At 42.7% G+C, this 23,361-nt stretch overlaps 1 long non-coding RNA gene across 1 annotated transcript; it reads left to right on the forward strand.

Annotated features, from left to right (window-relative positions):
- The first annotated feature begins 2,343 nt into the window (after positions 1 to 2,343).
- On the forward strand, positions 2,344 to 23,155 carry LOC122459042. The gene is made up of 4 exons (XR_006279473.1): positions 2,344 to 2,468; positions 5,466 to 5,469; positions 10,080 to 10,086; positions 23,145 to 23,155. It is a non-coding gene; the product is annotated as an uncharacterized LOC122459042 (long non-coding RNA).
- Positions 23,156 to 23,361: the final 206 nt, after the last annotated feature.

Below are 23,361 nucleotides of genomic sequence, written 5' to 3' on the forward strand. Positions count from 1 at the left end.
CTAGCCCTGAAACTGATGGGATTAATCTATTTTGCCAAGAACTGCTATAGCCTGAATTCTGTTTAAAGTTTTTTCTTTTTCAGGTCTCTATTATCAAATCAACGATTACTTTCCTTTGCCTATAAGGGATCATCCATGGTTACTTTTCCATTTCTGGTTTTTAAATCACTGACAATCAGGATGTCACAGAATGGAAAGTTTTCATGAAGACTCTCCTATTCTAATGAAATTTCAGACCAGATTTGGGACAAGGTAGCTTTGTCAGCTCTGGAAGTTATCCACTATCTAGTTACCTAGGAACACACCTTTCCCAAGAAGAAAGTGTATCTATTAGGATTTAAAGGATCAGACTACTTTTAAAGGTACCTGGCAGCTTGACATATTGGGACAAATTACAGTCTGAGTACTGCAGGAGTGAGCATAAAGACAGAGCAGCGCTGAGTCACTGGTAGGGCATCTGTTTGCTGAGCAATGAGCAAAATATTTTTAAATTCCTAATCTAATAGAACAAGATAAAATAAGCTGAGGTGTGTGGGTTGTGCATTCTAGTAGGCACAGTATTCTTCCCAGCCTAACACATCAGGTATCGAACGGCTGGGACTAATTTTGTGGGGACTACTTTCGTGGGGACTTCTAGAAGCATTTATATCAGTGGCTGGCCTGTGGCCTTCATGGTTGCTCTGGCTTTCGCTTTCTGATCAATTCAGCTTTAAGATACGCTCGTGTAAGCGGTTGCTCTTGCTTGGTAGCAGATGTAACTAAAAATTGCTGCAATGCAAATGATTCACATTCACTGGATTGCCCTGAGCCCAGTCAGGACATAAGTACTTGCCTCCTTCCCATTCCTCCTGCTTTTCCCACTCTGCTGTGCTCAGTTCAGTGCAGGAGTGAACCTCTGCTCATATTGCTGAGCGCTGTGTATAGTTCTTCACACTTTGTTCACATTGTGCAGAGACGCTTCTGCAAATACTGTGTGCTGAGAGCTAATGTTCTGGCTCGGCACTAGAGCCAGTGACAACTTGCTGACAGAAAAAAATTCTCCTGAAAGATAAGGTTTGTAGAATTTTTTTTTTTGGGTGGGAAATGTTGATTCTGATGTAATTTTTTCAGTGGTAAAATTTCAGAACAAAATGTTTGTTTGAAAATCAACATTTTGAAATGTTGAAAATCTTGACATTTTAAAATAAAACACTTCATTCTGATATGAAAAAATGCAATTTTTCAAAATTTCTAAATTGAATTTTTTTGGAAAGTTTCTACTCTGCAAAATTCTGATATGACAATTTTGTCCTATTTCAGAATGAAAACAAATGTTGAAATATCAATTTCCTGAGAGATAGAAATTTCATTTTCTGAACAGCAATATTGTCTTCGCATCTTCCAGGAGTGCTAGGATGCCTACAGTACTGAGCTACACTCTACATGCAAGAGCAATGCTAACACCACCACAGGGTCTACATTTAAAGTTCCTTTTATAAACAGTTGTTGTTAGCCTGAAAATGATGAAGAAAAATTGCCAGTTCCCCAAGTATCTTGGAGGAAAAAAAAATAAAATCTTGAAGGAATTGTACAATTATTTGATATAACAAGCAGCAATACTCCAATATATTTATCTGGTAATGCTCCTTATTATGAAAAATGATAAATTTTTAGAGCCACTGAAAATATCCCTGTCCTGCTAATTTAACAAAATAAGGGAATAATTTGAAACATGCTCAAATGTTCTTTATTTATGATTCTTGGCTTCATTTGAGGAAGTTTTAGATCTTGGATTCTGAATTGTAAAATGACACTTTTTATTTGCATTATTCATACAGCATGAATATGGTACATTACATGCAAATAAGAAAAAAAAATTGGCAGATTCCTGTTTTCTAGAATGTAATCAAGACCACAGTCTTGCAAACACTTAAGCATATGCTTAACTTTACTGTTGTGAGTAGTCCCACTGATGTTTAATTGATTTAATCTAGCTAAAAATTGCAGTGAAGATGCAGTTGAATGGACTGAGCATGGGTTGTATAAGCCAGCCTGGAATGCTGGGTGTGTACTTGCCTTGCTAACCTGGGGCTGGGGTCCATCCTGCTATGTCTTTACTTCTATTTTTAGTGAGTTAGCTTTAATAAAGCTAATACTGGTCTGATTATCTGAGCTACAATCACACCTCCAACTGTGGCATAGACATACCTGTAGGCACTTCTGAAAATTTTACTTTGACATAAGATCAACCCTCTGAGATGATCGATAGTGAAAGATCATGTGATAGCCTTATTTTTACCAACACTGTCAGGTTTTTAAACAATAATATGGGCCAGCATTCAATGAATGAATGCTATATTAGAAATCAGGGATGGAGGGTGTCCTCTTGCCTCCATGGGTCACAACTGAGAATACCAAATTCAGGACAAGCTGCTGGAAAAAAGGGGCAGACACACACCAAAACTGGTAGTTATTCTTCCATGAGAATAGTTATTCTTCCATACCCAAATAGCAACAAAAGTAAAACTTCTCTCGCATCACGCTGACTAAGAAGAAGTTGGAAATGCAGCCTCCTTAGGTATTCCAGTCCCGGATTCAATACTCGGACACTAGATTTAATGATGAAATTGGTTTTAAATAACCATTCATCAAACAAAAAGGGGGGTTCTGATCCCAAAGGACCAGCTACATACCAAGGTCAATATATAACTCACATCTTACCCAATAATCATGCAGTTGCCAATCCTTTAGTATCTAAAGGTTTATTCATAAAAAGAAAGAAAGGTGAGTTAAAATTGGTTAAAAGAATCAAATATATACAAGAATGGCAAAGTTCTTGGATCAGGCGTGTAGCAGTGATGGAATAAACTGCTAGCTTAAGTCAAATCTCTGGTTGCTTCCAAATCATTGGAAGGACCTCAGTCCCTTGGTTAGAATGGTTAGTATAAGTCCAGAGATCAGAGCAAGAAAGAGGCAAAATGGAGATTTTTTTTTTTCAGGGCCTTTTATAGCTTCTGCCATGTAGAGGGAAACTCATAGTTCCAAGCTAAGCCCTCAGCACAGTTTGTGGAAAAGTACAGGCACAAGATGAAGTTCAGTACCACATGATCTAGTCACGTGCCCTTGCACGCTTTCATGAGTAATAGCAGGGACCATTGCCCATATTTTGACTGGAATGTCCACATGAAAGCCCATCAGATGGGGATAAGCTTTTTCTATGACCCACTGTGTTTGCTGATGGGCCATCAGCTTGAATAGGCCACTCACAATGTGCTGGCTACACTGGATGTAAACTACCTTGTGGGTGTTACCACAGGAGATTTGAAATAAGGGTATGCAGTCAATATTCATAACTTCAGATACAAAAGTGATACATACCTAGAAATAGGAAACTGTAACTTTTCCATTGACACCTTGACATATTTTGTACAAGATTTGTTGCAATTATGTAACAGTGGTAGCAACAATGATCTATATAGTTCTATTTAAATCATGCCACATAGCCATAGATCATTTTTGCAGACCATGGATGGATGCGAATAAAAATTTTGTATCTGTGCAGGGCTCTAACCATTAGATCTAATCTGACCCTGTGTATTGCTGTCAGTTTAAATAGACACATGAACTATTTTCCTAAAGCAACTATTTGATGTTTATCTCACATGTCCATATTCCGAGATGTCCTATCACTGAAATCTCAAAATATGGTGTATTATATGTTATCCAGTCTGCTGGATGACAGGTTGAATCTTCTGAAATGTTTTGTGTCATTGTCACATGTCCAAAATGGCTGCTCCCTGGGTTACTTCTTCCACCTTCTGAAACAAAAAATTGTGCCCAACACATTCCAAGAACTTATTGGACATTTTGTGTTTTCCTGTATTACTTTTTCAACAGATGTCTGGGTAGATGAAGTTTCCCATTACTATTATGTGCTTCCTCCTCCTGATTTGGTGGTCTACTGCAGATCCCTACCATGATGTTTCCCCTCCCCCCCGCCCTTAACTTCATCCAGAGACTTTTGGCTGGCTTGATTCTAATCTCTTTCTGGACCTCAGAACAAGTGAATGTAATGTACTGGAAAAAAGGTTCTGCATAATTGGAACCCCGCAGTTATGAAAAGTAATTCTCTCAGTAATTTTCAGATGGAACAAATATTTCTCTAAAAGGAGGTGAATGTTTTCTTTGACAAATGTTCCTTTCATAAACAATGGTGTGTGTGTGTGTGTGTGTGTGTGTGTGTGTGTGTGTGTGTGTAAACACAAACATTCATATATCTTAATATTAGTCTGAATAACAGTGCTCTTAACCACTTGGACAGGCATTCAAGCTGTTTCTCCAGCACAGAGATCCATTTTTCTTGGATGCTAACTGATGAGCCACAAAACTACATGCCCTACAGGATCTGAATAAGGAGAATTGGCCTTTTCTAAAGTGACATACTTCATGGGGCTCTCTGGATTAGACAGATGTCCAAATTATTTACAACTGCAGGAACCTCTGTCATGGGATCATTTGCATAGAGAAGCACACTCGAAAGTCTCAATTTCCCTCCTTGGAAAACAGGGTAATCCTCTTATCACATTCTTACTTTGAATATTTTTACACTAATCTAAGAGCCTGAATGTATGGGGTACTGGACATCCAGTAGGGGTTTTTGGGTGGTGGTGGTTGTTTTTTTTTTTTTTTAAAATCACATTTTAAAATGTCTCTCATAACTTCCATATTATTTAATGATGTTTAGCCTACCTCAGAGTGAGGAACTATATATTATTTCTTCTGGTAACTTTGGTCTTATTGGCACTTTAGACTTTGGTCTTTAAAGGTATGTTTACACTGTGATTAAAACATTCACAGCACCAGGTCAGCTGACTTGGGCTTGCGGGACTCGGGCTGCAAGCTATTAAATTGAAGTTTAGATGCTCAGGCTGGAACCTGGGCTTGGAGACCCTGCAATAGCCCTACTGCAAGGTTGTTTGTTTTTGTTTTTTTTTTTTTTTAAAATCACAGCATAGTCATACCCTAACTGTCCCACTCTGAGTTCTGTGTGGATAGATATTGTACAATATGAGACTTATTAAAACATTTTTACAGCTCCCACTTAGACACTTAAAGCACCAGATTATAAAAAACGATCAGCACCCAACACCTGTGCTTGTTCTCAGCAGGAGCAGTTAAAATTCAAGGATATAATCCTGAGCGTTCTGCAGTCAATGGGAATTTTGCCATTGACTTAATGGGGCCAAGCTTTCACCCATACAGTTTGCTAGCATGGGATTGTTATACATCAGAGTTGGGGAGTTTGAGCTTTACCCCATAGCACTCAACACATTTCGTTTCTTTGGCTTTTAGGGACTGTCTCTTTTCTGAGGTTTAGTCTTACATTTATCCATTAATCTGCTGGCATTTTTCAGCCTGCAAGCCAGATCAATGCTTTAAGAGAATATCCATCACTATCACAAATCACTCTCTCACACACATGGCAGCCAAGTTAGGGACTTGCTTTAGGATTTGATTTTTCAGTTTGTTTTTGTTAAATCATATAAATTAGAGATGGAAAAGCTGTATTAGGTCATCTAATCCAACCCTCTGCCAAAGCAGGATATTTTTCCAATGCTTTGTCCAGTACTTTGACTGTCTCGTTGGGTTTACACTTTGGCTTTGTTTTCAGAGTTAGGTTCATGTTCTGATATTTTGAGTGTTTTGATATTTAGAGAATTCTGTTACCAGCCCATGGTGATGATAGCATTGATGTGTTATTGCTCTTCAGTAATATGAGAGATGAGCTACAGCTACTAATTGTCTATAATGACCCTCAATTTTTTTTTTACCACTGTAGAGTGATGGATGCAGGGAATTCACCCTTCAGTGAGAAGAGACCTGAGTTGCATTTGTGCATTGATAACATGTACTGTTTTTTTTTTTCCCCCTTCTAATGGCAGCTAGCACGAGTTCTTCTTTGACTGAAGCTGGTTGGGTGTAGATTTCTCTTTACCTCTCATTACTTGATTAATCTAACTTTATTTCTTCATCCATTATTTATGTATCCCTCTAGCAATGCTGCTCCATCAGTTGCCCATTTGGCAAACCTTCCCAAAAACATTCTTGCAATGAACTCTAAAGTTTCTGCGCTGTCTCAAACTTGTATAGTTGCCCTGTACCAAATGTGCTTGAACTCTTATTTTTCTCTATGCTGGAACTAAATGGAAAGCACCTTAAGGATGTGAATCACATATTCACATACATCTGTTCCCTATCAAGTGTATTTATGTTCAGTAAATAATAAGGAAAGTGATTCTCTATCACTGCCACATGACAGATCCAGATTTGCGATACAATATTTGGGTGCAATACAAGTCCCCTTTTGGTGTTAGGATTTAGATATTAATAAATGAGTTTCTTAGCCCATCTTTCAAAGATTATTTAACAGCATATAAACCCGTACCATGCATATTTCCAGCACAAAAATTTAAATCTTAGAACAATTAGCCTCAGCATTTCAAGAGATGTTATGCTCAAGTTTTAAAATGTGGTGATTTCAGAATGTGACAGATTCTATGGGGTTTCATTTGCATCAACTCACCTTTCCCATTAAATGGTGTGCTGTATGGTTTTTATTGCTTGATACATCTGCATCACAAATCAGCCCTGCTGATGCATTAGTTAATGTTTGAAAAATGCATTGAGTATGTAAATCTGTAGGAAGCAGAGTATGGTCATTAGTACACAGAACTGATGGTCTCTCCCAGCTGTGTCATTGGTTTCATGTGACTGTGTGAAGATGTCACTGAACTGTGTGTGACCTGGGGCAAGTCACTTTCAGCCAGTCAGAACTGCCTGCTATATTTTTGGCAGCCTCAGTTTAGTAGATAATTTTGGGCTTTAATCTCCTATGGGACTAATTCTGATATTAGTGTCTCCTGCTTTATACAAATAAAAGTGAAGTCAGAATGGGACCTCTCTCTCTCTCATTTTCCCTGTCTATCTAATGACAAATATTTCCTTACCTCACAAGTACACTGTGAGGCTTAATTCGTTATCGGTAGCAAGTCTGAGATCAAGATGAAAAGGGCTACAGAAGTGCAAAGTGCTATTAATAAAAATGCTGTTTCCCACATCTCTCTAACTCTTACACATATTGATGATTAAATGAACCCCTGTAAAACACTATGGGTATGTTTGTTTAACATGTTTCTAGGCTGGGATATGAGGCTGACTTTTGAATAGGGTTAAACTTTACCCACTGCACTTTTTTTAGTAGGTGACAACATGTGACATTTACACACTAGTCTAATCACCACTGAAGCTGTCACCAGTACAGGTCTAGCTAGTTAAGACAGACCAATTTGACCCAGAACAGAGGAAACCACTGGTAAACCTAGACCAGCCCTCTCATTTTTAAAAAAATATCAGTTAGTCAGGATATTTATAGGGGAGATCAATGTTAATTTACTTCACCACTCAAGTGCACAATACATAATTCCCCCAGAAGAGATTTATCACAGATTTTGTATATTTTCCTGGGTAAAAACTGGAGAGCCTGAGGGTTTCACATCAGCTTCAACATGACTTGACTGAACTGTCTTAATCTGCTGACCAATTTACTCTACAGTCCCCTTAGGAAGGAACTTGTTGATTTTGGCAGTGTTTACCTTTCCTACAAACAAATTCAATGATTTCCAGACCGGCTGGCTCTTAAAAATCACTTGAGAGCTAGGAAAAAAATCTTCCCCAGACTGCCTCAGTATTTTCCCCCCTCCCCCCATGTTCTAGGGAAAGCTTTTGTGTTCCCCACAGCTGCTTGAGGATAATCCGTAGAGTCAAGATTATTCACAGAGTCAATAGAGAAGCCTGTAAAGTTCCCTGAGTTCAGTTTCCTTCAGTAAGGAGAGTAAAAAGCTGTCAGAGAGAAAAGAAAAGATTAAGTATTCTTGGCTGATTTAACTGTATTCTGAGCTACATTTGAAGATGTGAGGAGGGAGGGGGAGAGATGACTAACCTGCTTGTAAATGTGTTGCAATGTTGCATTCTTAATTTTCCTTATTTTTAAAAACTGCATGTCTTTAACTGTGTGCATGATAAGTGAGTTTGAATTTACATGGCATTATTCAAATCTCTTGTTTTTAACCTTCAAACTTAATCCACTTTTAGCAGCCTCAGACTTTTCAAGCATCCATCTATATATCACATGGGGTGGTGAGAGCCATGTAATAAATTGCAGAGCCATATCATTCATCTTTAACAGCCTTTCCCACTAATTTATCTCCAATAGCCCCAACAACTTAACAATCAAACTCTGGGCAGTTTCTAACAGCCACTACATTTTCTTTGTAGAAATAACTTGTCACATAAGTGTGTTTGCCTTTCTCCCAAAATGAGGACACTTTTCCCCAAAGCTATGCAGGTTTAAGTTATAGAAGCTATATAAACAGTATAGCTAAGCTATATAAACTAAGTTTAAGGACCCAGTAACACTGATCATGCAGACACTTAGATATGTGCACAACTTTAGTCACGAGTCCTATTGACTTTAAATTGGAGAGTTAGGAATGGGAGCATTATATTGTTGGTAAAAGATTCAGTCTTCCAGTGGGGGGAGACAGCTGTTTCCTCTAGCCATGGAAGGTGCTGAGATATTTGACTTTAAAGCCAAGATGTTACATAAAGAAAAGTTAAGTCATATTTAGAGGTTACTAACATTTATTCTTAGAATAATAGTTAATAATTCTAATAGTTAGAAATAATGTTCCTGCTCCTTTGAGTTTATACAATTGGACTTATGGAACTAAGGATGCTTGGCTTACAGATGGCAAGATACAAGTTCTTTCAGGTAGGCTGTATTTTCTTGTGTTTCTAACAAATTAGCAGAATGGGCCTGATCCTGGTGGGTGCTTATTGTTAACGTAACAAATACTGAAAACCTAATACTCAATTTTCTATACAATGTGCAGTACACCAAATGCATAATGGTAAATAGAAGGTTTATTGGCAGTGAATAAAGTTTGTTGGCTTGTTGTTGATCTGGATGGGGAAAAAAGGCTTTCCTGTCCTGCAACAATTTAAGACATGACAAAATTGGGGGATGAAAAGATGAAATCTCAAAAAATGAGCTAAAAATGTTTTGGTCAATCAAAGCCTTTTATTCAAATCATTTCAAAATATTTAATTTAGTTTGACCATTTTTTGTTTCTAAAATTTAGCTTGTATTTCAAAACTAAAAGTTGGCTCAAACTGGAAATCTTGAATTTTTTTCAAAAATGTCACACTCACTTTTATTCATTTTTTTTTTTTGGGTTAAAAAAAAAATCAAAAGACAACCCTTTCCCAACAAAAAGTTTTGTTTTTTATAAATCTGCATTGTTAGACAAGGAAAAAAATATTGAAAATTTCCCCACCAATTCTATAACTAGCAAATAATTTGCTATTTCCTGCATAACCAGTCATGCTGGAAAAAGTATTCTATCAACATTCTCTCATCTCTTTCTTCATATGCATACAAATGGGATCATGTCCTGCTTGCTGGTGCACTGGGCAGTTGCGGGAATATACAATAGGATGTGCAAAGAATGAAATTAGGTTCCCCTTTAACTCTCAAATGAATGCTAGACAGAGTGATCAGCTGCTGTGGACCACAACCCCAAGGGGAGCCTAGATAGGGGTTGCACCCCTTAGCCACCCAGCTTGCATATTTGGTTGGCAGCAAGCATGGGCCAGTGACATGTATTGCTGCTTTTCAGAGCAAAAGGGTACCCAGCAGATCATTCCACAGGCTCACTCCATGGCATCCAGAGTCACCTGGAGAAGAGGATATATCATCTAAAAGCATGCACTTGCTAGCATCCCTCTCCCCTAATAGCACTGACCAGGGCAGGATTTGGCCATAAATCTATATATTATTTGGGCAATCTGGTTTTATAAAGAACACATGCCCAATGAGCCTAATGCATTTTTTGATATTTGACAAAATGACAATATCAGCAAGCCCTGCAGGGTGTAGAGCCATCTGGTACTATCCAGCCCACACTCACCTCTATGGTTAGTCACACAAATATTGGCCCAGTTCAGTAAGATACTCAAGCTTCCGTGTATCTTGCACCAAGACCAGCTGTGTACGTCAGCAGCTTACAATATAGCAATAGCTAGTAAGAAATGGGCTTGGTTATAGAAACAGGAGGTATGGCTGGGAAAACAGAACTACATGATATTCTACCTCTTCACCCCCAGAAAGGTGCTAGGAGAGGATATGTTAAAGCACCCCCAGTTGATTTTAACTTATGCTGTGGATTGTGTCTTAGAATAGATATTCTGTAAGTTTCCCAGGGCTTCTGTGTACCAGCCAGCCCACCACGATGGGACACATACATGGGTTTTACTCTTTGCCAGTTCCTTTCCTATTTGTCTACATCTTTGCTGCTATTCTGCCTGCCTGCCCAGTACCTGTCATTGAGTCTCTCTGTGACCTCCACTAAGCAAGATACTTGAACTTGAGTCTAACTATGAACCACAGATGTGCATTACTGAATTTAGTGAGACTAAGATCTTGAAGTTAGGCCCTTGCTTGAGTATCTTACTGCACTGGGCCAATATTTGTGTGACTAACCATAGCAGTGAGATGACCCTACAACCTCCAGGGCTTGCTGATATTTATTTTCCCACTCTTCCTGGTGAGTCATGTTTCTCTCCTATGGCTAGACTGGACACCTGTGCATCACTCATGTCCCTCGGGGCTGATCCTTCCTTTCTAGGAGTGGATGTTGGTAATCTGCTTCCCACTCATTTCCTAGTCCATCTGCTGTGTATCACTGTGCGTGCTTGGCCTTTTCTGGAAGTGCTAACACCTTTAAGCAAGGTGTGCACTGGTGACCCTCTGCATAGTCCTTGCTGCATATTGCATAGTTGTCATGCTTATTGACAGGACGGCCATTTGTACTCTAAGACCTCTTCCTGTGAATTTATTTGCACACATTGTTCCCTTCTCTAAATGGTCCCCTATGTGATTTCTTGGACAAAAGGGATCAATCTTTGTCTCAGTCTCTCTCCCCCCACCTCTTTGCAGGTCTCCCCCTCTAACACTGCCATTTGTTGCTGTACCTCCAGACTACTGCTGTCTCGTCCATTCTAAATCAATGCTTCAGATGTTACCACGACTTCCATTTTTATGGCAGTGAATACCACTTGGCACATATCAGACATCAGGCTGACTCACCACCACCACTTCTTGCAAACAGACAAGTAGGTGTCGCTACATGCCAGCCAGCCCCAATTAATGTCAGTCCTAAATAACCACTGTTAAATTAAACTGGAGCCTGGGAAGGAATAACATGTCATTAAAATTTTCAAATTGAATGGGTTTAAATATTTCCATGAGGTAACTGCAGCTATTTAATGGCCATATTCTGAACCTCTTACTCACCACGATACATGGTTATAATCCCACTAAGCCAATAGTTCTACTTGTGTGAGTAAGTGCTCACTGGTTTGACTAAATTGTTCACAATCTGGCCCTAAGACCTTGCACACCAATAATAATTGTAAAACTTTCCATGTGTATCTGTGTGTGTGTGTGTGTGTGTGTGCGCGCGCGCATGTGTGCACACATCAGAGAGGAGGAGAACAGCATAAAAATTTAAATGTGCTTACACTTTCTACTAACAAAAGCTAGTCCTTATCAGATGTCTCGGCAGGGACATTTTGGCTGCTTTTGGATGTGATTTTTATGTAGATGGATATTAACAGCTGCCCAGACAAGATTTTTTTTAAAAAAAGAGGTATTAGATAACTTTGGCAGAGTTTTAGAAACTTAGGGGGAAAATAGGTCATATACCACTCACATTTACACCAGAAAAGGCTGGCAAATGAGGACTAACTAAATCCAGGGAATGTAAAGTAAAAGGTGCATTCTATTAGCACTACTCATAAACAATGTTTCACAACTCCCCCCCCCCCACCTTTATATTGTTTTTGCCTTTGCTAAAGGAAAACTACCTTTCAGGGCCCAGTGTGCTTCAAGTTTTCCACTACTTACATGTCTAAAGTTTCAAACCATAGTGTGTTTTAATAAGCTTGGAATGGCATTTCTAGAGGTGATGAACTGAATACCTGAGCTCTTCATTAGGTGCTTATTAAATAAAGAAAGCTTTCATTATAAATAGGCTAATCCTACCTCCATATTGTTCCCCAAACTATTACATTAAATGTCTACTGGGCCTTCAAGGGGAGATTCTGATCTTTAGTTCCAATCCTTGTATTATACTTTTTCTCCTAATGTCAGAAACGCTAAATAATTAGAGTGGTAACAATTTGCAAAAAATCCTCACCACTAGAAACTCCAGCAATAATGGGACACTTTTGTTCTGTTCTACACAAAATGTGCTTTACAAAATTGAAAGAGAGGTTTTCAAATCCATCCCTCGCATTAAACTTTGGCCTAAATACAAGGATCAGAATGGTATGAACTCATTAAAATGATACAGAAATATCAATGGATATGAATTAACATATGCTTACATCTTCAGAAATAACCAGTGACTGTATGTGTCTCCATTTTTGGGTGCTCAATTTATGACACTTTAAAGGGTCTGGATATTCAGAAAATGCTGAGCACCCACATCTGAAAATCAGGCCCCTTTATAGTGAATATCAAGTGGGCACCCAAAATTATTACTCACTTTGGAAAATTTTAGGTTTATTTGAATTGCATCTGAATGCAGAGATGGGTTCAAACTGCAAAGATCAGAGCTGGACCCAGATTTTAAAGCACCTTTGGTTTTGGGGGTGTCTTGTGAGGTATCCTGCACCATGACTGCCTCTGCTACACTTGCTTTGTAGATAAAAAAAAAAAAAAATCTCCAGCACTGTCAATCTGACACCTTTCAACTACACTAACATTTTTCTCCTATTCAGATTGGTAAAACAAAATGGAGTTCAGGAACGCTTACCAAGTTACCATTTAAGGTGACCAATTTCATCATCCATTTGTACCATCCCTTACTAGTATTCATCCTCTTCCTCTCCCTATGGAGGGAACTGCATACAGCTGCTGAAAGGTTATCCAGCTATGCAATGGGCTACATTTCCACTCTAAGATTTAAAACTCTAATGTCAAATTTCATAATGGGACTCTACATACAGTATTGAGTCACCTACAATTTCCACACAAATGAATATTTCATTCAGTAGTAATGGGTGACTACTGTGAAATTTACCCATTAAGATTAATAGATTTTTAGATGTTAAGGATCAGAGATTTTTTTTTTAAAAAAAAAGGACCCGAAGGGACTATTAGTTAGAGCCCTGCAAACCAACAGATATCTGCTTTATAGCCTGTCACTGTGCCTCAGTGGGCCACAACTGAGAATACCAATTTCGGACAAACTGCTTAAAAAAATGTCCATATTCTGAGATGTCCTATCACTAAAATCTCAAAATGTGGTGGATTATTATGTTATCCAGTCTGCTGGATGACAGGTTTAATCTTCTGAAATACTGTGACATACATGTGACAATTGTCACATGTCAAAATAGACACCACACTTCTTAGAATGGGTTTGATTTGGAGGTGTTTTTTCTGGAGTTCACAAACCCATATATGGTGTCCAGATTTCTTTGGATTTAAGAATACATCCCTAGTGAGCTCATTATACTGAGACACGATGGTGGGAGGGACTGTGAAGATTTCAGCTGTTAATCAAAAATGAAACTTCAGCCTCTAATGTTCATTACCATTTCTCAAATTAGAACTTTCCTTGGGTATGCCAATAACATTTAAGAAAATAGAAAAGGAGTACTTGTGGCACCTTAGAGACTAACAAATTTATTAGAGCATAAGCTTTCGTGAGCTACAGCTCACTTCATCGGATGCATTTGGTGGAAAAAACAGAGGAGAGATTTATATACCCACACACAGAGAACATTGTAAGGAGAGTGATCACTTAAGATAAGCCATCACCAACAGCAGGGGGGGGGAAGGAGGAAAACCTTTCATGGTGACAAGCAGGTAGGCTAATTCCAGCAGTTAACAAGAATATCAGAGGAACAGTGGGGGGTGGGGTGGGGTGGAAGGGAGAAATACCATGGGGAAATGGTTTTACTTTGTGTAATGACTCATCCATTCCCAGTCTCTATTCAAGCCTAAGTTAATTGTATCCAGTTTGCAAATTAATTCCAATTCAGCAGTCTCTCGTTGGAGTCTGTTTTTGAAGCTTTTTTGTTGAAGTATAGCCACTCTTAGGTCTGTGATCGAGTGACCAGAGAGATTGAAGTGTTCTCCAACTGGTTTTTGAATGTTATAATTCTTGACGTCTGATTTGTGTCCATTCATTCTTTTACGTAGAGACTGTCCAGTTTGGCCAATGTACATGGCAGAGGGGCATTGCTGGCACATGATGGCATATATCACATTGGTAGATGCGCAGGTGAACGAGCCTCTGATAGTGTGGCTGATGTGATTAGGCCCTATGATGGTATCCCCTGAATAGATATGTGGACAGAGTTGGCAACGGGCTTTGTTGCAAGGATAGGTTCCTGGGTTAGTGGTTCTGTTGTGTGGTGTGTGGTTGCTGGTGAGTATTTGCTTCAGATTGGGGGGCTGTCTGTAAGCAAGGACTGGTCTGTCTCCCAAGATCTGAGAGAGCGATGGCTCGTCCTTCAGGATAGGTTGTAGATCCTTGATGATGCGTTGGAGAGGTTTTAGTTGGGGGCTGAAGGTGATGGCTAGCGGCGTTCTGTTGTTTTCTTTGTTGGGCCTGTCCTGTAGTAGGTGACTTCTGGGTACTCTTCTGGCTCTGTCAATCTGTTTCTTCACTTCAGCAGGTGGGTATTGTAGTTGTAGGAATGCATGATAGAGATCTTGTAGGTGTTTGTCTCTGTCTGAGGGGTTGGAGCAAATGCGGTTATATCGTAGCGCTTGGCTGTAGACAATGGATCGAGTGGTATGATCTGGATGAAAGCTAGAGGCATGTAGGTAGGAATAGCGGTCAGTAGGTTTCCGATATAGGGTGGTGTTTATGTGACCATCGCTTATTAGCACCGTAGTGTCCAGGAAGTGGATCTCTTGTGTGGACTGGTCCAGGCTGAGGTTGATGGTGGGATGGAAATTGTTGAAATCATGGTGGAATTCCTCAAGAGCTTCTTTTCCATGGGTCCAGATGATGAAGATGTCATCAATGTAGCGCAAGTAGAGTAGGGGCATTAGGAGACGAGAGCTGAGGAAGCGTTGTTCTAAGTCAGCCATAAAAATGTTGGCATACTGTGGGGCCATGCGGGTACCCATCGCAGTGCCGCTGATTTGAAGGTATACCTGCTTGTCACCATGAAAGATTTTCCTCCTTCCCCCCCCTGCTGTTGGTGATGGCTTATCTTAAGTGATCACTCTCCTTACAGTGTGTATGATAAACCCATTGTTTCATGTTCTCTGTGTGTGGGTATATAAATCTCTCCTCTGTTTTTTCCACCAAATGCATCCGATGAAGTGAGCTGTAGCTCACGAAAGCTTATGCTCTAATAAATTTGTTAGTCTCTAAGGTGCCACAAGTACTCCTTTTCTTTTTGCGAATACAGACTAACACGGCTGCTACTCTGAAACCTGTGATTTAAGAAAATAAATGTTGAGAGACAGAACTCAAGCTTCTAGCGGGAGAAAGAGACCCAGCACTGTGTAAGGATTTTAATGTGTCAGAAACTTGTGTGACCCAAGTTAGTGTCAGGAGGGGGGCTGAGGGAAGCAAATGTAAACCAGAATAAGGGGGCTTGGAATCAGCATTTAACATGCTGGCTAGCTCTTGCACCTTGAGTGAATGGTGAGTAAGTCTTGCAGCTTTCTGTGATATGTTAGGAAGCAAGTTGCAACAATGCTTCAAGGGGTTCTCAAAAGAGTAGGAGCCAGAAGGCAAAGTTAGAACTTCTAAAAGGTCTACTGTGCTGTAAATGTTCCTAAATTGAATGCTTCTGTGAACTTTGTGAAGAAGGATTGACTGGGCACATCTCCAGAGGCCACATAACCTTCCTCCCACCACTCTCCACTAGATGTGTGCTCTTACTCTGCCTGGTGTGGTCTTTTTGCACAGAGACTCAGCGCAGTCTTCTGAGGGCTCCTGCTTGGCCTATTCTCTCCCTTTCTGGGGAGAGGCAAGAGCTTATAGGATCACTCCCAATCCAAGGTAGTAGAATCTTTCTTATGATGGGTAACCTGCCCGATATTCATTGGTGTGACTCAGAAGCTGTACAGTCAGGCTGTAACTATGGTTTTTGGCTCGTTAGTGTTAAGTGAGCTGAGGCAATTCAGACCCAGCATGTTTTTCAGTGCTGAAAGGCCTGCCATAATGGGACTGAACAGGATATGTCCAGACTCAGAGGCTACTGCAGATAGGATGGATGGCAGGCAGGCAGACAGGTCACCAGAAAGGTGGAGAAGAATAGGCTTATGGCTTGATCCCCCTACAGGACATAAGGTAAGCGAGTGAATCATCTGGCCATCCTGAAGGTCTAGAAGGGGAAAGCAGGCTGGCCAGCCACACACACAAGATTGCGGAGGATGGTAACAAGCTCCAGAGCTGGGGTTCAGTGGAATGGTGGAATATCAGCCAGCCAGATGTCCAGTGGAGCAGAGGTAATCTCAGCTAAACTACTTTTTGCTGCTATCCATTGTGGCCCTGCCATCTGGCCAGTGAGAGTCTGAGTTTGGGTCAAAGGAGAAATAGTCATTGATGCCAAGGGGCTTACTCAATCACCACAAGAAAGCTGGTGTGATGTGTTGAGTTGGCAGCTGCAGTGTTGCCATCTCTTGTGATTTTTATCTTGTGACACTTGGTGGTTTTCTTAAAGCCTCAGATTCTGGAGTCATATGATTAAGGGAGACTCCCAGATTTTTTTAAAAAATTATTATTTAAGAATAAGCTTCTAGCTATCATTGTTGCAGAAAAAGGCTTAAAAATATGAATGCTAAAGATTCTAAAACTGGAAGACAAATAGAAAAACAATTTAAAATTTTTTTATCTGGACTCGTGATATTTGAGGCTGGCAGTCTAGCAGCTGTAGGCCATTCTTATCAAGTTTGAGGAATCTGTCAGATAGGAACTTAATCAGGGCCTCTCTGACAGATGAGGGGGCCAGAAGCTTTTTAGAGTGTGGGTCTAAAAGCCCTCACCTAATGTCAATTTAAAGAGATGATTTCCAAAAAGTGGAAAATACTGTGACATTAAAATACAAAATCTACATCTAATCACATACAATAATAGACACAGCAGGCTCAACCTGAGCAGCAGCACTGTAGTGCTGAGTTCCCCTGTAATCAAAATATAGCAGCACCTCAAGGGAATGTCTGACTGATTACCCCCCAAAATCTCAAACTTTTTCCTACCGGCCTATGCAATGGATCATCCTTACATAAAAAAAGAACTAATTCCAATCTCTAGTCTATCTAGATGTAGCAAAGTCAAGACTCACCGGCACAGCACCTCCTGCTAGTCATCTCAGGAATTAGTTCTCCAGCATATAGAGCATCTCCTACTGGCCAGTGTCTCACCTGTCACTGACCCCATATCCTTCCCAGACCCCAGTGCCCCTTACCTAGGGGTGCTGCTCCAGCAGTACCCCACACTCTGAGTTTTCCCTCCCAGGGGATTCCCAACCCTCTAAACCCAACTTGCCTCAGTGGCTACTGCCAGTCATCATCTAGCCCCTGCTCACTGGTGCAAACTGCAGTCTGTCATGGCCACTCATCATTGGCAAAGAGATAGGCAGAGGCAGCTGGTCCAATCTCTGGGCTGCATCTCTCAGCCCCAGTACCTGCATAGGCCTTTACCATGGCCTCAGCCTGGGGAGTTGCCAGGCTAGAGCTTCCTAGTGCCTGTGCCTTTGCCTAGCCCTGCCCCAGGTACCTTTTCTCCCCTGCAGCTAGATTCTTCTCTCTCCACAGCTAGAGAGAGACTCACCCAGCTCCTCCCTGAGCCCTTATAACAGGGCCAGGTGTGGCCTGATTGGGGCATGGCTCCATCTGTGGCTGCTTCCCCAGTCAGCCCAGCCTCTTTTCTAGGAGTTGTGTACATTTCACTAACTGCCCTGCTACGCTAGAGTTTCAGGTTATTGGCAGTGGGGGAGCCCCACGATCCCTCTTTTTTGCTCAGTAGGTATGGTGCTCATGTATTACCTGGAATAAGTGAGTAAGAGTCAGATTCAGAAGGATTTTAATTCAGTTAAGCTTACTGTGATAGGGTTACTTTTCTATAAAGCTGAGGAGAACTCAGAATTTCCAGTTCGTGGGAAAGTCTAACATTTTGAAATTTCCTGAAAATGGGAGATATTGAAAATGTTTTGTTTCAGGAAGACTGACATGTGGTGGTTCCAAAATTTAAAAAAAAAGAAAAGAAAAAGAAATCCTTGTGCCCAGCAGCTTCTGAGAGAAACTGATTCTTGTCAGTTTTACTGCTGCCCACCACTTAATAAGAGCAGTACTGCTAACAAGAATCATGTCAATTTCACTCAGCAGCTACCAGGACTTCCAGGATCTGTGGCCCTGGGACAGCTCCACTCTGCAGACTGCCCTGGGCTGGGGAGCCCAGGGCTTCCAGTTTCCTGTGCCAGCTGGCTTCCTGTCATACTTGTCTTGGCCAGCTGCTCACGCAGCGCCACAGACCCTGAAAGTCCTCCCCTGAAACCTGACAGGAGATCAGGCAGGTTTCCGACAGAATTCTGCCTGCTATTTGGCGAAAGTTAATCAAACCCAATATGTTTTTGAAAAATATTTCTGGTTCAGAGAATCAGCATTATCCGATGAAACTCTGTTTCATCTGTAAACTTGTGACCAGTTTTATTTTCAAACCCATGTCTCTCTCGAGTTCTGCTTCTGCTTCTTCTTATAACAGAGACTATTTCTCCTGCTCTTTGCTTTCCCCCCAGCTGACCGTAGAGACCATACCTTCATCTTAGCCATGGGCTCCAGTCACAGCAAAGTGACAAGTCAAGCAGTAGCTACTCCTCTGGCATTTAGAGTCAGGAATAATCTGGTGTAACAAACACAGTCACCTTCATTATACATGATTAAGTAGGCCAACGATAGGACACAGAGCTTGGTTTAGTGGACAAGGCTCTGAAGTAGGACTTAGGAGATTTGGGTTCTACCTGGCTTTGCCACTGACTTGCTGTGTGACCTTAGAGGAGTTCTTTCCCCTTTCTGTGCTTGCTTTACCTTTCATGTGTCCTCTGTCTTGTCTATTTAGATTGTCAGCTCTTTGCGGCAGGGTCTAATGGGGGTCCAGTCTCAATGGGAATCTCTAGGTGCTACTGTAATCATAATACTATAAGTACAAAATGATGTCACCAAACTAAGGGGAAGTTATTTGGACCCTCAAAAAGGCTTGTTCAGAATATCTGCTGCTGACTAAAAAACCAAACCAAACCAAAACAAAGAGCCCCAGATTTACCAGAAGGCATTTAAAAGGTGAATATGTGTAACTCATTTAACTTTTTGTAATGGCTCTTTCTTTGTGAGAAAGGAATGCTGTGGGCTCACTTGTCAGCATAATGACCAGTAGCACATCTAGACTTCAGGAAGGTGGGATGACCGATTAATATCAAGGGCAAAAAATATCAAATAATATCCCCTCAGAAAAATGAGTGACTGAGGAAGTGCTTTCCTGCTTTGGATGTTAGTCTTCACAGAATTGTCTCATTAAAGAAAATATAAAGATTAAATCTCTTTTATCACATCTAATTTTTATGAGCTGCAGAATGCCCACTAATAACGCTCATGGAGGGACCCTGCCATACATTGATTTCATCCCTTTTGTGTGTGGAAAAGGGTCAGTCATTGCTACAGCTCTTATACCCAGGACACCATCGAGAGTGGTCTGCAGGTTTTGGGTGCAAGAAGGGAGACGGCTGGATTGGATGGAGTGAGGCAAACAGTGGGCAGCCCCAGGGCTAAGTTTGGTGTGTATCCCAAAGACTCATTTCACTAACTCCACAATCCTTAACACTCTCCACCATCCACTCAGACACAGTGACATGATCATGGTGGATGGAGTTTGTTCATGTTTGGGCAAGTAGAATTGTTTCACAAGCCCACGCCAAAATGCTAACCAGGCTGTGCTGGTGCACTAAATGGACAAAATTGTCCTAAATGAAGCTCCTGCAAGAAATCTGAGGTATGGTTGTCAGGTTGGATTTGTCCCTTCTTTGGTACTGTGTGAAAATTGTGCTCTGTCACTTTAAATTCTCAGAGGGTTTCCTGGTCCTGGTTGCCTTACTACCAGGAAGTGCTAAAGGATCCTCCCACCAGCCTAAGAGTGGGTCCACAGGACCTGCAAACCAAATAATTACGGGGGACAAATAATGAAATAACAGGGACAGAAGTGTGGTCAAAGGGTCAAACGAAGTGAACGAGACGGGGACAACAAGCAGAGAACTCCGGACAGCACCCACTGCTTCTCGAAGGTATCAATGGAGTCAGTGGATGCCGTCCAGAGGAACTCTGCCTGGATTCATGAACAGACTGAGGATCGGAAATTGGCCCCACAGTCACAGGAGACTCCATCGGCCAACTTCCTCACCCTGGTTTTATAGATGGCCACTTTACCCAGGGCCAGGAGGAGGCTGACCAGGAGGTCCCGTGACTCTGTGGGGCCATGGATAGGGAGTGCATGGACAAGGAGGTGAGGGGAATAGTGCAACCAAAATCTTAACAAAATATTCGTGAGGAGCTAGAATAGGGGCTGCAGCCTGGTGCACTCCAAGTACATGTGCGCCAGGGTTTCCCTCATGCCGCAAAAGGGTCAGGTGTCTGAGATAGGTGTGGACCGCGCCAACTACACGTCCGTGCTCACAGCCCCGTGAAGGAACTGCCAACTGATATCTCCGGTGGGCCTTGGGACGGGGTGAAGTATAGGCTGGCCCACTGGGACTCCTCACCCTCTAGAGGTGGCAGGAGGTCCCACTACTTTGTATCAGGGTGGGACACAAGGGTGAGGATGTGAAAGGTGTGGAGCATGAGCATGTATAGATGTTTCCTTGGTGCGGTCTGGAAGCGGACTGGCTGCAGATCGTGCAGCCAGCTCACGGTGAAGGGAATGAGGAGTTGGTTGGGTCCATGGGGCAGGGGCCTGATGAAAAGGTCCAGAGGGCCTGAGGTGGAGGCATGCCCTCTCTGAGGACCTGGTCGAGGTAAACCCGAGCAATGGGCAGCAAAGCCCTCGCCTCCTGAAGTACACACTGGGGAGTACGAGGCCTGGAGACCCATGCGCTGAGCGAGCGTCAGGGGATCCAGCCAGTCTCCCCGGTCATAATCCAGGAGGTCTCCGACTCTGGTGACTTCTGTCAGGACCAACCTCCAGTGCACCGAGCGGGACTCTGCCACCTGCACACGGAACTGGGGGTTGTGTAGCATGGGCTCTTCAAGGACCTGGTCGCCATGGACCTGGTCGCTGAGAACAGTTTCCAGGTCCAGAGGAGGTCCTGGTAGAAGACCGGCAGCCCGGAGAGGTCTCGTGGAAGACATCGCGGATGCAGATAAAGGAGCTGCCGATCATATCGGAGCCATTGAAAGCAGCGCCGGAAGGCCTGTGCCAGTATGCTCCATGCCGGACTACCTGCACCATAAAGGAGCCTCTGCAGGGCCTGGAGGCGGAAGACATGGACCTGAGTGTGTAGACACTTCAGGCCCTGCCCTCCCTCCTCCGGGATAGATGGAGAACCCCTGCAGAGACCCAGTGCAGTCCTGACCAGAAGAACTCCAGAATTGATGTCCGGAGGTTGGCCAGGAAATCTGGGGCCGGGACCAGGGTGTTGAGCCGGTGCCAGAGCACGGACAGGACTAGTTGATTAAGCACCAGCGCTCTCCCTCGAAGGGAGAGGCACTGGAGTAGTCCTGTCCATCTCCGGAGCCACTCTACCACCCTGACCTCTAAACCATGCCAGTTCTCCGGCGGAGACGGATGTGTGGCAGAAAGGTAAACGCCAAGATAGAGCAGCGGACCCGTGCTCCACCGGATGGCCTGAAGCGCGGGTGGGAGGGAGCTCACCTGCCACCAGTCCCCTACCACCAAGCCAGAGCCCTTGACCCAGTTGACCGGGCGGAGGAGGCTGCCGAGTAAATGGCCTGACAAGCCTCCACCCGCACCAAGTCGCCCGGGTCCTGGACCACGAGGAGCACATCATCAGCGTACGCCGACAGGACCAGCCGCAGCTCCGGCTCCTGCAGCACCAACCCCGTCAACCTCCTTTGGAGGAGACAGAGGAAGGGCTCGATCACCAGAGCGTACAGCTGGCCCAAGAGGGGGCACCCCTGCCGTACTCCTCGCCCGAAGCTGAGCCTGCAGAGACGTACAGCACCTGGAGAAAACCCACAAACTGGGGTCTGAAGCCAAACATTCGTAGAGTGCTCAGGAGATACCAATGGTCCACCCTGTTGAACACCTTCTCCTGAGCCAGGGACAGGAGGGCGAACGACAGACTGTCCCTACACCCGAGTTCCAAGAGGTCCCGGACCAGATACAGGTTGTCGAAGATGGTGCGGCCCAGGATGGTCTAGGTCTGGTCTGGGTGGACCACGTCTGCCAGCATGGACCCTAGCCGCAGCGAGATGGCTTTCGCTACGACTTTGTAGTCCGTGCTGAGGAGCGAGACAGGATGCCAATTTTGTAAATCATGGAGGTCACCCTTCTTCGGCAATAAGGCTAGCACGGCTCGCCTGCACGAAAGAGGGAGGACCACGCTCTGCAAAGACTCGGCCCAGACCTAGTCACCCAGAACATACGGTAGAACTCCATGGTCAGCCCATCCATGCCTGGAGATTTATTGGTAGGCATGCGGTGGAGGGCCTCCGAGAACTCGGCCAGAGTGAGAGGCAGCTCTAGCCAGTCTCGGTCGCCTGCGCTGACTGTAGGGAGTTCGTCCCAGAGCACTCTGCAAGCGTTAGGACCGGTTGGATCCGGGGAGAAAGGGCCTGCATAGAAGGTCCTGGCCCTCCCGCACATCTCCACCGGATCTGTCCTGCTTGCAGGCCGGGGGCTCTGTAGGGAAGTGTGCAACGAGACTCAATTCAGCAAAAGTAAGATGGGGTAAGTTTTGCCTCTCTGTTTTAGCCTACTTTGTTCTTTCTGTTTTGGGGTTCTCATGCATTATTGTTTTGAATTCTAAGAAATAAAGTAGTTATTGCAACCTTGCAGCAAGAGACTTTCTGTTTTTCTCTAACTTTTGCATTTGTATGCTGTAAACATAACGCCTTAGACAGGAGTTCTGTCCCCTGGTAGTGGCACTAAACTTCTAATATGGGGTATTTTTATGAATTTGATCTTATGCTGTATGAAGTATTACATCTAGTGTTACTAGTAAAATGGACGGAGGGAAACTCCCCATTACCTGTAGTCTTTAACTAACGGCTGGATGTCT

Source organism: Dermochelys coriacea, chromosome 2 (genome assembly GCF_009764565.3).
Source record: "Dermochelys coriacea isolate rDerCor1 chromosome 2, rDerCor1.pri.v4, whole genome shotgun sequence".
NCBI lineage: Eukaryota > Metazoa > Chordata > Testudines > Dermochelyidae > Dermochelys > Dermochelys coriacea.